This window comes from Chaetodon auriga, chromosome 6 (assembly GCF_051107435.1).
Source record: "Chaetodon auriga isolate fChaAug3 chromosome 6, fChaAug3.hap1, whole genome shotgun sequence".
In the NCBI taxonomy this organism is placed as follows: Eukaryota; Metazoa; Chordata; class Actinopteri; order Chaetodontiformes; family Chaetodontidae; genus Chaetodon; species Chaetodon auriga.
The window spans coordinates 17,799,019-17,813,741 of NC_135079.1; the positions used below are offsets into that span (position 1 = coordinate 17,799,019).

Consider the following 14,723-nt stretch of genomic DNA (forward strand, 5'->3'; position numbering starts at 1 on the left):
GTGATTTTCTCTTCCTTTTCCTGGAATGAGGTCATAGTCCGGCAGACCAGGTGCAATTTGAGAGACCGCGTGTGTGTGTGTGTGTGCGTGTGCATACTTGTACAGCTATCTTTGTGAGAACCGATTTAAGTTTTAGACCTTGGGGAGTGAGGACATGTTTGGATTTTGGCCAGCCCTTCAAAGGGCTGTTTGAGGGTTAAGACTTGCTCCTAAGGGTTAGGTTAGAATAAGGTTTCGGTGAGGGTTCGTGCAAGGGTTTGGGCTGGGCATTTAGTTGTGATGGTTAAGGTTAGGACAGAGCAAAGAGACTGCTTTGTGTCAATGAGTGTCCTCACAAGGATAGAAGTAAAAATGTGCACGTGTGTGCATGAGTGTGTGTGTGTGTGTGTGTGTGTGTGTGTGTGTGTGTGTGTGTGTGTGTTTGAGTTTGGCAACGCCCTGTGGGAAAATGAGAGGATAAAGCAACCTAGATCTGACCACTCTGGTCCAGAGAGCAACACGTGCAAAACAAAAGCCTAATCGACTGTAGAAACTACTCGACATTCATTTAAGTAACAATACCACTGCCACTATCAGGAAGTGTCTGATCGCCACGGCCCTCCTCCCACACACGAGCACAGAGCTGAGCTGTGTTTGACCACCAGGTCAGGCAGGCAGAATATATATTTAATGTGTATATATTAAAGGTCCAGCGAGGAGGATTTAGTGGTATCTAGCAGGGAGGCTGCAGATTGCAACCAACTGAATACCCCTCGTCTCACCCTCCCTCCCTCCCTCCCTCCACTATGGCAGCCACGAAAAATTCTTATTTTCAGGTGAAAACATAACTGTGAATATTATATTACATTTCTGCCAATAGTTGCCCCTAAATCCCTCACAGCAGATCTTTAAAGTAGATTAGCCTGCAGACTATTTCCATATGATGATGAAGAATAAAATCATATGAATAATCATACAGTAAGTGGCTGCTGTTATCAGCTATTACTGTAAGATTACAGTGCACACAAAATAAATACGCTCAGAGATAACACAAGCCTTTAGAGGGTGCAGGCATGTTTAACTATTACTACTCAGTTTTAATTCTAATTATAACTAGTTATCACAGCACTAAAATCCAAACAACCCTGGATTTATAAAGGCAGCACTAAGGTCAGTATGAGAGAGTTTCAAAATCTGATAACTGATATATATTATGTTGATATTCCTTTTTCAGATTAGCACATAACAAGAACAAATGTCTTTGATAAGAACGTCCTAAATATGTTTTGGAAAGAACACGAGATATGTTCTGAGCAAGACATTTTACGTCTAAAAATGAAACCTGGCCGTGTTCTCTGATGGATAAAGTATGACGTCACTTCTAAACCTCATCTGAAATATCTGTGGCATTCCTGAGCTGCTGTTTCTAGCCCCTAAATGGCCAATATATACACGTCGATACCATCATAAACCTGTGATAAGCTAGTATCGGTCATCAGTCCGGATCTTGTTTTAAACCAAATTTTACACCTTTTCCTGTTCAATTTATTATTTGTTCTGCAACAACTGTGTCTTAATTTCTCTTAAGTTTGGACGATGTTTCCTTTTTGCCTTTTTTTAGTCATTATTATTGTTAGTTAATTAAAATACATTTATTTTTTGGCCAATGACATTGGATAATAAATACTGAAACAAATGCTTGTGACAAAATGTGACATGACGCCAGTTTCAAAATCCACGGCGGTATCACAAAACATTGAAAGAGAACTTTTGCTTCCTGCTGCACAAAAAAACATGGTAGTTATGGACCTCAGACTCTATGATTCAGCAGCAGGTCATCAACAATACCTACTTCATCCCTGTGTTTACTTTGCCTTTATCTGACGTCACATTGTTATCTGAACAGACTAATGAGGACATGCAGTCACAGAGCCTAATAACCAGTGTGCACATTGTATAAAGCAGATGTTCCAAAAATAGATGTCTTGGATTAATTGCATTAATTTGATGAATTAAATCATGCAAACAAAAGACCACAGTGAAGAATGCTGTAGCTTTTAGCCAGGCTGAGTCACAGCGGCCCGCAGAGAGTCAGCTCACATCTATGGGAGCTGTTTCACCGTTCTGTCTATAAAGCAAAGCTTTTGGCACATCTAAGAGCTGTGTTGTCTGACAAATCACTTAGACCACATTCTAGAAAAAAAAAAAGTGGGGGAACTGCCTCCTGAGGCATTGCTTAGGTACTAAAGGCCACAGTGAGAAAAGGCTGAGGTGCCAAGGAGGAGTGACATTTTAAAAGCAGCAGAGAAGTAAGTACACTTTATGGATCCTGACAGGCCATTACCCCTCAGTTGGTCATGTGCTTGTCCATCGTCAGACCCACACCAAGTTCATTTAAGGACTTTTTTTTTTTTTTTTTGTAACACATGACTAAGCAAAGGTTAACAGGCGGTGAGTCGTCCTCACTGGTCTGAGAGACTGAAGACAGACAGACAGACAGCAGGGCTGAAATCAGAGCAGTGGGTGAGGGTATTGTAATGCTATGTGGAGGATTATCAGTCCAAAGTCTCCCAGACCTCTCTGACACCTTCCAGGCATTCCTCAGGGCACCTCCCATTGCTGTGCCTCCCTCATCCCACCCTCCCCTGTCAAACCCCACATATCATCCCTCTTTTTCTGTGTGACTCAAGCATTCTTGCAACCACCATTTCTCCCCCTCCTCCTACACCCACCCTCTGCATTCAGCAAAGACGCTAAAGAAAACAAAGACGCGGCCTGAAAACCTTTAAAACCTGCACTTTAAGAAGAAACCCTTCCCTGGTTTGCACAAAGGCCGAAAACACACTCAACTCCATACTCTACATAGCTATTTGACTGCTTTCAATCATCACCTACTACTAAGTTCATACCTCAACAAGTGATAGTAGGTATTAATCTGTCCAGAGACTGGTGAGCCAGCCGTAACTCAGCTCAGAGGAGACAGGAAGATGGCTCTCTGGCTGAGAAATAGACTGGTTGGGTCTGGCAGCAGTTCAATAGGTTCTGTGGAGGGGAGAAGAGTGAGGGGGATACATGCTGATAGTGTCTTTGTTGGCCATTATTCACCAAGAATGAATAGCATTAAGTTGCTGCTATGGCTCACCCCTTTCCCGTCTTCCCTGTCGAAACCCCCACCCCTTCTCCTCTCTCTATTTATTCAGCCTTTCACTAAAAACAGCCTTCAACAGGTGGACAACAGATCGGTCGAGACTAAAGCTTGGACGGTGAATGGAATGGGAGCAGAGTACGTTAGCTCTATTTTCAGAAGTTACAAAATCCTGAACTTTTGTTGACATCGGATTTTGTACTCATGGCAAGCAGGGCAAGGTAGTAATGCTCTGTTTGCGCCAAACATGCCTAAGTATAGCGCAGATGTCTCATTATGGTCAGACCAACGTTGTTGCTTAAGTAGTGTAGCTATGTCTTGTGTATCATTATGACAGGCGAGATGGCTTTCACCAGCAAAGGTAATTGCACTGTTGAGATGTAAATATAGCACATTGCACACCAAGAACAGACAAAGACTTTTGTTTTCTTCCCAGAAAGTTGGCTCAGAGGATGATTCATGTTTTGGAAGCAAATGCATGTCACTGTGTCATCTCTAGAAATAACAATGGCTATATTGAAAATACATTGCAAAGGTGAACCTGAGTACAACGAGTCCGACCTGGAAATGACAGGAAGAGAGGGTGAATTGGACCAACATATACGCTGCTGGTAAACAAACGCTGCATTCCTCCAAACACAGGATTGAAAAGAAGGCCAAAAAAAATACAGCCTTATTTTTTTCCTCTGTGAACACTCTTCAAATCGCGCTAATGAAGCACATAAGAGAATCTCGGTTGGCTTTTAGCGGCTTCCAAGTTGTCAGAACTTTGGCTGCACTTCGGCACCCTTTCTCCATCATCTCCTTTTCTCCCTTGTTACTCAGAACCAGTCCAGACTGGCTCAGGACTAAATGGCCACCGTTCAAAAACACTGCTACCTCTCACATGGCCTTGTGCTGCGTTTTTGAAGGGCTACGTGACAAAACTTATTTTTTAAGGGGAAATAAATTTGGACCCATATCATAATCTGCAGCATTGTCGCTCCGTGCTTTCATGTTGCACATAGCTAATAGTGCCTCGGTGTCTGAGCTCCTTACTTCACTCCTTCTAGTCAGTTTGTTTTCATCCTACTTCTACATGTATAGTCATTATCTGTCTCTTGAGATAAAGCTGCACCATGAGTACCACACTGTGCTGCTCCGTGCCGCTGCTGTCAGTAAAATAAAATTGGCTACAGCCTGCCCGATTGCGACTGGGAGAAAGTTGTGAGTGTCGCAGGACCCTCAAGTTTTCACTCATGCACAAAGTTGGATGGGATGTCGGCGGTGGGTCTGGTAGCCTATATCACCTTTCCATTTCTCTTTGTACCTCACCCATACAAGAGGGCAACTAAGACAGAGAACAAAAGAGAGGCAAAGTCAACAAAACACTACTGCCAGTGTAGGGTTGGGCAGATGTAAAAATGTTCAAACCGGTTTGATATTAAGCCAAATACCAGACCATTAATGCCAAATCTGTGACTCAGCCACTCCTGTGTCGAACATAATGAGGGTCCATGAATGAAAGCGTGCCGGCACCACAGTCAGAGTCACTGGGTGACACACTGTGTTCTCATTTCTCATAATAACTGTTCAACTTAACTTTTCGACTTGTGAAGCTTAACATCCTATTTGTCTATAAACAGGCCTCAGTAATTATGTTATTCTGTGACACAATGTGTTTGAGATCAGAGCTGCCACACACGTGCCCAGAAACGCCGCCTCTGACTGGCTGACAGACTCAGCCAAAGGCATCATGGGACTGCCAGTGAGTGGCTCAAAACAATGCCAATAGCAACAATAACTGTTTTCAACATGGGAAACTGGATAAATAATCACAGAAGACATTCAGTGTTGGACTCTTCCAAACGACACCGCAGTTCAAGGCTGGACTCCAACGCTTCTGAAATGATACAACCACACCAGATCCCTCATTGGAACAGCACAACTGTGTCCCTCTGGACCAAAAAGTAAGTCTCTAGCATGCTGCATTCCAGAAATATTTGTACATGACATTACTTTGATGTTGTATACGACACTGTCGACCCACAGAGTTTCATCACATTGTCATATTGCTTATTACTAACGCAAGACAAGTTGGATTTAGCACCATCAGTACAGGCTGCTGATGCAGGCTGCTTTTAATTTGCCAGAAAGTCTCAGGATGACAAACGGTAGTTCAGTCCATTCACATAAAATCAAATTGGTTCAAGCTCACGCACCGGACCAACAAAACCATAAACAAACCCAACCCAATACAACACCAGTGACTACCTCTGTCCATGCCCCAGGTCCTGGCTGTGGATCTGTCAGGACAGAAGGGGGACCAAGTCCACAGGCTACAACGCTGGTAAAGACCATGTTAGCTGAGAGAGCAAGGAGCGAAAAACAAAGAGTGGGCAAGATGAGATATTAGTCTGCATTGTGGGGCAGAACTGCTGATTTAATGATGATCTCAGTAAAAACAAAAGCCAGCAGAGGGGAGGCGCTGGGTGCACAGGAAATGCGAGTTAGTGACAGGGGCGCTATCAGGTGGGAGCAGGTCAGGGGTCAGAGGTGAACAAAAGCTTTGTAAGCCCCACACAGAGCGAGAGAGAGGCCCCCGGACGCACTCACTGACGCCAAGTCTGTCTACACCTTTCTCTGCACACCTCCGCCTGTGATTTGTTTGTCTGACAAACGTTGTGTTACATCTGCTTGTTGAGTCTAAATGCTTTTCAATTTGTCCTCCATATAGACCAAGATGTCACCCTCACTTTTCTGTCCATTGACTCAAAACAATGTTTACAATGCCGCTCTATTCCACAAAGCGTCTGGGGGAAAGGACTATCCAAACACCTGCAGCTCGAACAGCACAAACAGCACTTAAAAGCTTTCGGTGCACCGGGCCTGTCATCTCTTTCCTTCAGTGGCTTTACTGGATCAAAGGAAGGCTGTAGCTGTGTTATAGTAAGAAAGTCTTTTGTAGCTACAATCATGCGCTGTAAGCACACAAAAACAGAGAAATGTACGCAGGCATGCGCACACACAGAAAGACATGATGATACCAGTACATAATGGAGTTGGATCTCTCTAATCACACCATTCTAACAACAGACATTTCAGTTTGAAGCAGAGGATATATGCAAAACAGATTCGCCAGAACTTCAAGTACAGACACTTAAAAGACCTGTTGAATTTTAACGAGGCCGGTGAGACTGTCATCGCCATCTTCGCTGCAGTGGTGGAGGGTCTAAGTGTGTGCTGGAGTGGGCATGTGCATGAGGCCGAATTAATGACGTACGCGTGTGTGTGTGTGTGTGTGTGTCAGTGGATATGCCAGATTACTAATCAGCGCTTAGACAAAGGCCATATGTGTGCAAGTCTGTGCATCTCTCCCACACATCTCCCACATATTCCCCTCCACGTCTGCATAAAACCCTATCAGCAGGAATGTTAGGATTGTCGGGTCAGCAGCGGTGACATCATGACAGGCTGTCAGAAGCAACAACAAGGCCTCAGCGTCAGTTTCCTCCTGGTTGCATCAGCTACGCGATGCCAGGCTGTGGATCAATGACACCCACTCCAGCCCTTCTCACTTAATGAGTCTTCAAACATTCAACAGACAAGCAACTGATAAGTTCAAAACATCGTACTTGAAAAAAAAAAAAAAAAAAAAAAACAGTTTGATTTCCACACCATCTGACCATGCAGCCTCAAATCTGTTCTATTTGCCTGCAGGTAACAAGAGGCTTGGAATGATGAACGGTCCAATTTGTGGCCTCAAACATGAGTTGGCTCAATCATTTTAACAAGCCCTGAAGAATGACCTTACACAAAGCACGAGACTCCACACTCTACACCTGCTTGAGGTGGTCTAAGGTCAACAGCCAGACATAAATGGCTAAGTTGTTTACAAAGAGGCAAGCGTACAGCCTGAGGGGAGGCTGACTTGGTGAAGAAAAGTATTCATAGGGACTAATTAGGCTCATGCTGCTAGCCTTAAAGGAAACCAAAAAAATATAAGAAGTTGCTCATCGCTGTAGTCATAGCATTTATTCATGGCTGCACTGAGTCTTTCCTTTCTATGGTTTAGTGCTTACTAGTGTGTGTGTGTAGTTTGTCGTTTAATAAGCCTTTCATTCAAGAGAACTTGATCACGTGGTTTGTGTGTATGAAGAACTCTGAGATTTAGGATCACTGTTGACTCTTTCTGACTCTTTCACAGATGAGCGCAACCACTCTGCTTCGTCTTTTGGACCGATGAATGTGTTTGATGCATGTCCTTGGACCCGTGTGAGGCCTTTTACCTCACATTCACTACACATAAGCTGGCGGCCCACATTCTGCAGTGATAAAAGCAACAAAAATCAGTCACATCTGCCAGCGGCAAACTCCTCTTTCATGTGTCCCCTGTCTCTCTGTGAGGGGTCAAGTGTCAACAAACAGATGCTGGTGTGTGTTTGTGTATGGGAGAGTGAGCGTGTGTGTGCTGAGGATCCATCAGGTCATCAGATAAAGTGCACCTGAGGGAGGGGCGGGGAGCCTGTTTCAGCGTTACCATGGTGACCAAATAGACGCGACCACCTGCTCGGTGGAGCCCGACAAGAGAAGCGGAGAGGGCGCCACTTCAGGACGGTAACCATGCCAGAAAATCCTCCCACGGCGGCCCGATTCCCAAACACAACCCATATTGTGTTTGTGCCATGACGGGCAGAGCAGAGCAGAGCGCACAGCTGTTGAATCTTTCATGGGACATAAAAAGGGACTAAGCCCACTGTACAGCTCTCATTACAGCAGAGGAATAACTTTGGCCCATCTTGACCCTGTCATCCACACATGGTTTTAGTCTGTCCTGTTGGACATTTAGAAAGCCGAGCCAGCCGTGGTGCTGCATGTTATGTGCCGTACCAAACACTTTAGTTGGGAGGAGAAATGCAATATAGGATCATAGCGGTGCTGACAAAGATTTCTGAATGATTCATCATCGGTTAATATCACTTAATCTTACATATTGTCGCAGTGCTAAGCGTGCGTTTTCCTAAACATGTCAAACAGTGTTACCGTGCTGACTAATGCAACCGATAAAAAATACAAGGACTAACTTTAAAACGGCAAGAAATTGTTTTATCAACGACTAATCTGTCCTGGTTTTTGTGTTTACTTTGCATGCAGCATTGGAAAAACCAGTTCAGCCATGTGTTGTTCAACTAGCAAAGAAACAAACTCAGTGGGAAAAAAAACAAAAAAGGCCATTTGTTTCACTCACCTCCTGCAGTCTAGTGGTCTCTGTGACTGCCTGCCTGACGAAAAAGGAGAAGAAGGAGAGGAGGAGGAAGGAGGAAGAGCCACACAATCCCGTCACTGTCTGTGTGTGTGTGTGTCGTGCTCACGGCTACCTGATCTACCACAGCCTGCAGAAGAGACAGAGAGACCGGCTCAGAGCAGTGCGGGGAGGGGGGGGGGGGGGCAGCTGCAGAGAAAAGTGAAGTGGTGCCGCCATTCCCCGTCACCCGGGAAACCAACGCTCTTTCAAAGAAAAATCGGCCAATGGCAAACACCGGCAATTGTGTTCAGACAAAAAGTCACATGACTGCTAAAACACCACTCCCTATGCACAGACTGAGGAGGGAAGAGAAAAATAAGTTAGGGGGTTGAGGGTGATAGAGAGGGGGGAAGAGGGGACAGAAAGGAGAAAAATGGGGGGAAAGGAGTGAGGCAGATAGCGGTGGAGAAGTGACAGAGGCTGGGAACAGGTCAGCAGGCGTGACTCCGTCCTGTAAGCGTCTGCGTGAGGGAACAAACTATTTCCCCATCATCTTCCTCACCGTCCCATCGTCACGGCAGCTTTCCACCACACAGGTTGGCTGCAGCCTCGTTCTGTTTGCTAAGAGGAACAATGCTGAGCAGCACAGTGTGACACTAATGGTACGGCTCTATCTCCAGCCGGCACACTCAAACATTACCTGTCTACTTCCACATTAGGCTATTCATCGACTAGTTCCTCCCTAAACTGTGCTCACGCCATATAGTGCTGACCATCAATACATGACCAAAATCACTTTGAAAGGCTGCCTCACCTTTCAGTCCCTCTTTAATCACTCAGGTGAATCTATTAGGTTAGGTTTGTATCTATCTGTAGGAAGGTTGTTTCATATGTTTGGGGTTAGGAATTTGGGGATCATTCGGTTTAATGCTGCACACATGAAGTGCAGGAAACACAACGGAAATCTGAATTCGCACCATTTGCATTTAAAATCTCCCCAAAATTCAGTATTTTCATCAAGCGTGGTGACAATTCTTTGATGATGGGCGCCTGATGATTAGCTGTGGCAACGCTGGCTCATGTGGTCTAACAAGTTTTACAGCGGTGACTGTCAAACTGTCAGCGTGCGAGTAATTACAAAGGGGACGCTCCTGTCAACTGATCAGCAGCAGGCAGAATTCATTAGGAATACTTTGATCAGCAGTCTTTAAATTCAACAGGCAGAAAAAAAACAACAGTGAAAGAGTTGAAGCCAAGAAATAAATGACAGCGAAACTGTTTTCACCACCCAGTCTTTAATGTGCTGTCATGTCCAGTCCGAAGGCCACATTTTGGGGGTGTTACATGCTAGCAAATTCTAGAGGGATTCAGGGAGTGTCCCTGAGTCCATGTAGTAATATCCTTTATCCAATCATGTGTTCACAAAGTGGTGAACCTCGCTCCATCCTCGCTTGTGAATGACTGAGTCTTTCCAGGATTCCCCTTTCATACCAAACAGCTGTTTCTGGAGCATTCCCCAAGTTGTTTGAAAGAATACTGCTGCATCAAATCTGAATAAGCAGATATTTACAAAAATCAATGAAGTAGATGAGGTCAAACATGAAATATTTTGTCTTTGTACTGTTTTCTATACTGTATGTCAAAAATGAGCACATTCTGTTTTATGTTTTACAAAGTGTATTGGAGTCAGGGTTGTACAACAAAGCAAGGCGGGACTGAAGTTGACACAAAAGAGGGGCTACATTACAGTTAAAAACCCAAATGGATTGATAGGGACGATGTTAAATGCAGTGTTGTCCCAGGATTGGCAATTTTATCAGGTGTATAAAGAGAGGAGAGGTAAAAATGGCACATGTATTATCACTGCAATCCTTCGTGCTGCACTGTAATCATTCAGAGGATTGCTGGGGTGGGAGACCTGTCCAGAGTTCTGTCCAGCCTGTCCATTTGTTCTTTCAGTTTTCTATTTCTTGCTCATTCGGACACAGTTTCTATTATCATTAACGGTATCTTGCTGCCACACTCAGCTATATGCCACCATTCACTTTGTGCACAGATCTATCTTAAAGGAGCAAGTGTAAAGACCAGTGCAAACTACTAAGTCATGAGAGGTCAATGAGGGCATACCCGAGCACTCTTGCTAGATTTATCCATGTTTACACAGGAACTCACAAAATGTTGAAGATGAACATAAGATGCAAGGGAGAAAAAAACCTTTAACCAACTGTGCCAGTCACAGGAGTAAAGTGATGAAAATGGCTAAACACATCCTACCATCACTCATGACAGGACCCAGAGACACTTGAACTCCTTCATTAAGGGCAGCATCTTGCTTATAAACGCAAAGGGAACAATCCACTTCTTTCCAAAAGAGTACAAGGCTTTAGATTAACAAGCGCTGACCCTCGTCTCAAACGCTGCGCACCTGCCTTCAAACAAGCCCTTTGCACAGTGGAGGCCAGAGCCCAATGAAGCCAGGAAAGCTATGTCATCTGGAAAAAGCAGCGATGCACAAATCCCTTTTCAGGTTGATTGATTTGATTCAATATTAGCAGATGGCTGAAGACCGACATGAAAATGCATTTGTACAGTAGAAGTTATCGTCTCATCCTGTCCACCATTAATCTCACCACCACAAAAATCACCCCTCAAGGCGGCCTGACTCAGTTTGAGAAGCACTGGTATGCAGGTTAGTGCTATCTGAAAGCATACATGGCAGACAGTTCTTTGTCCTACCTTGATTCAGTTGGTATACCCTGAATCCTGAACGAGAGGACAAAAGCTTTTTGTTTTTGCTGTGTGTAAAAGTAGACAGCTTCACTCATTTTCCCCGAGTCTCGGGGTTACTTTCATTTGAGTTTACAGCAGTGCTGTAAACTGCACTAAACATAGACTCCAAAATCAAAATCCTGATGAATGTGCAGTGAATCGTGTTTTTACAATGCACCCTGGCATCTGCCAACGGTAGTAAACTAAATTACAGTGAGGCTCTCCAGCGTACATTCCCTACAGAACAGAGACAATACAGTCTACGAATGTTAGGCGGCGGGTTTATTACTCAGACTGAAATCACACATCTATCACTTTCTCGGCAATGTGCTGTACACTTGAACACAATCATCAGCCTTGTAATGTATCGCCTCAGCACCAGTAAATTACCCTACTTCAGCTGTGGCAGACAGGTCTCGTTCTCAGAATAGCATTTACCAAGTGAAAAGGGGCCCAATTACCTTTCTACGGCGTGAGTGTGACAGGATAGCAGATGAGCCACTGCGAGAGAAGGTGACAAAGCCGACAGTATCCACATGGACAGCAATGACAAGTCTAGGCCTCCACCATTGATTTCTTCTTTTTTAAACGTAACGGAGAGGACTATGTGAGGATTAGCTATCATGTATCAGCTTGTCAGTACATAATAGGCACATTCTTTTGCCAGGGATTACTGCAGATTCTTGGGATATCCTTGCGGATGGAACATGCAGCATTGAGACGGGACTTAATCATGAAATGACACCGAAAGCAGTTCAACTTCACAAGTTTGAAAAGAATAATTTAGAGAGTGCAACTAAACTGCACCTTCCTATCTATTCTCCTATAACAGAGAGGAAAAATCAAAACAGAGCCTATATGGGGCTATATTTACGCTCACATGAGACTAAGTCAAATATATGATTCAATACTTGGTAGCACATTACAGTTTGCTCTACAGTGGACCTAAAGTATCCCAGTGTTCCTGAAACTCAATACATTAGCATTAAGGGCTGTGATTTAGTGTCTATGGGATGAAGACTGAGTATGAGTGCATGTGCGTGCACGATTCTCAGCTGGTGGAGAAGCCTTTATATTGTCCAGTGTTGAGCAGCTGGACAGATGAGTCACCGTGGAGTGATTTCATAGTGTGGAAGGGACAAAGAGGTCAAGCAACTGAACGCTTAACTGTCAACGTTTTGTCAAACTTTTAACTTTAGTCCAGCAGACAAGAGTGGGCTGCTGTTTCAGTATGGGAAAACACCAGAGGAAAACGCTGAATAAATTTCCACTGCAGCACTGAGCCTAAATCCATCCCCATTATCACACATACTTGCCTGTTTAAATATTATTTTTCCTTGGTATCATCAGGCTTAATTCCACTGAGAGCTTTGCATTAATTATCAATTTAAAAAAAAAAAGGCCTGAAGGAGATTTTGGTGAAGATGACCAAAACAAAAATACATCAGTCTCGCTCTATAACAGTTACTCATTCCGGCATTATTTGAGAAAATCTGTCAAAGGATTGTTCCACATGCTCATCAGATTGGAATAAAAACACCACACACTAATGCAAAAAAAAACATTATGATGTCAATGAAATATGTATGAAATGCTTATGGCAAAGACATGAAGAGGCCACAACAACCATTTACAAAGCTATTCACTTGTGGTCAATCAGCAAAGTGGGAAAGCTGAAGAAAAGGGAAGAAAACAACGTGATGCAAAACACGATAAATAAAATAGGATGTAAGAGTGAAGAAGTACAAACAGAGGAGGAAGCGCAAACAACTGACAGACAATTAGACCTGCAGCGACAATGGAGAAAAGGAAGGACAAATACATGATGTTACACTAAAAACTGAACAGAGCAGCTAGACAGACAGGTAAACAAGGCTAGATATAAGGTAAACAAATGGAGAAAGATAAAGAGTTTCCATGCATGTGCCTTCAGAACATGTGTGGCGAACACATGACTGCAGCCCACAGGATGCTGCTGAGGGGATGGCGCTGGTGTTTTCGGGCAGAGCAGTAAATCTTCACGTTAGTCGGGGTTTGTTTAGGGAAACAAAGTGGTTTGAGCTCATCTGTCCATTTGACAGAAAATTAATCCGTAATGAGAAATTAATCCTTGTAAGAATTTTTCAAGCAAACATCAAATGGACGAATCATGAGTGTGATGAAACGTCATTATTATAAAAAGTTGTCTGAACTGGTCAACTCAGAATGGTTATCAGATGATGAATGCTGATATTCTGCAACGATCTGACAAGCAGATGATGATGATTAATAGGATTTGAGATGTTGATGATGTTGTTGTTGACGTATTGTTTAAATGGCACTGACATTTTAGTGCAGCTTAACTTTGGTTTGACGTTTTTAGAAACGAACCAAAGCAACAACAGGGTTAACGGGTGACGTTAGCGCAACTTTGACTGAATTTTGAGCAGAATTTTTTTGGTAAAGTGACTTAGCTTAAGTCAACTAGCTAAAGGCAAACACTATTTGATAACATATGCATTCACACAACATAGCGAGCGTGCAGGAAAATTAAACTTAACGTCACTGGGAGCAGGTTCGTCGACTAACACAAGCGTTAAGTTGTTTAAGTTACACAACAGAGTCAGTGAGAAAAGTTTTGTCATCACCCTGCAGGTGCAACGCTATGAGCGCACTTGCCAGCACTTGTTGCATACTTTATCAATGTTCAAAAGCATTTCCGTTTCACATTAATCTGACACGAAATAAAACACAAGCTGGGAAAAAAAAAAAAAAACTTACAAGAGATTCAGGGGTCGAGCTTCGTGCGACGGACTACCGAGCGCTTCATCCTCTGGCGTAGACTCGTCAAAACACCGCTATTGTCAAACTACCCCGGAAACAGAAATCATACGATTTCCTGTCAGCTGTTTCATATTAAAAGCATTAATCGAGGATATTGTGTTAAAATAAGTGAAGTAACGAGGGTGAAAACGAAACAATATCGAATGATAAACGCTCAGTAATTTCTTTGAAGAACACGAAATTCAAATTTGTGCTTCTACAAAATGCCATATAAAAAAATGAACCACAGGTGATTACTGTCAGTCTCAGGGGAACAGTAAGGCATTTAAGACATTTAGGGACTTGGTCCTGAGCAGTCGAGAAAATCCCAGACACACAGCATGGTGGCAGCAGTAGATTTCATCACATTCAAACTGTGAGAACAGTGAAGCTTTCTTGGCAGGCTTACAGGTAACTGAGATGGCAGCAGATAAATTACACTCGGCTACAGTGTTGGATTATATGTGGGATATGTCACTAATTACAGGAGATTACTCTGAAAATACCCGCCTTGCAAGTTTCCAGACTAAAGCTGATATTATCTGAGATGGGGGTGTCATTCATAGAGGCTGTGAGGAGATGAAATCTGACAAAATGCTAGAATGTCTTCTTCAAAATATACATGTCAAGGCATGTGGTTCAGCCATGATGAGGCGGAAGAGTGATAAGCGGAAGGTTGTAATTGCCTCCGTACTATCCTTTTAATCGTACAAAATTGTCTCTAATAAAGTGTATGTTTATACCTAAACAAAAGGAAAAGAAACCAGATTTAACACAAAACTAACAGTGGCCTCAGTGCTTACT

The 14,723-nt window shown here is 43.4% G+C and overlaps 1 protein-coding gene across 1 annotated transcript in view; it reads right to left on the reverse strand.

The window, feature by feature from the left end:
* Positions 1 to 13,966, reverse strand: part of rassf7a (Ras association domain family member 7a) — a 36,296-nt gene extending 22,330 nt beyond the window's left edge. The window contains exons 1-2 of the mRNA XM_076734024.1: positions 13,878 to 13,966; positions 8,352 to 8,496 (exon numbers count right to left, since the gene is read on the reverse strand). The gene's annotated coding sequence lies outside the window, so the exon portion shown is untranslated. The remainder of the gene's footprint in view (positions 1 to 8,351; positions 8,497 to 13,877) is intronic.
* Between the last annotated feature and the right edge of the window lie 757 nt (positions 13,967 to 14,723).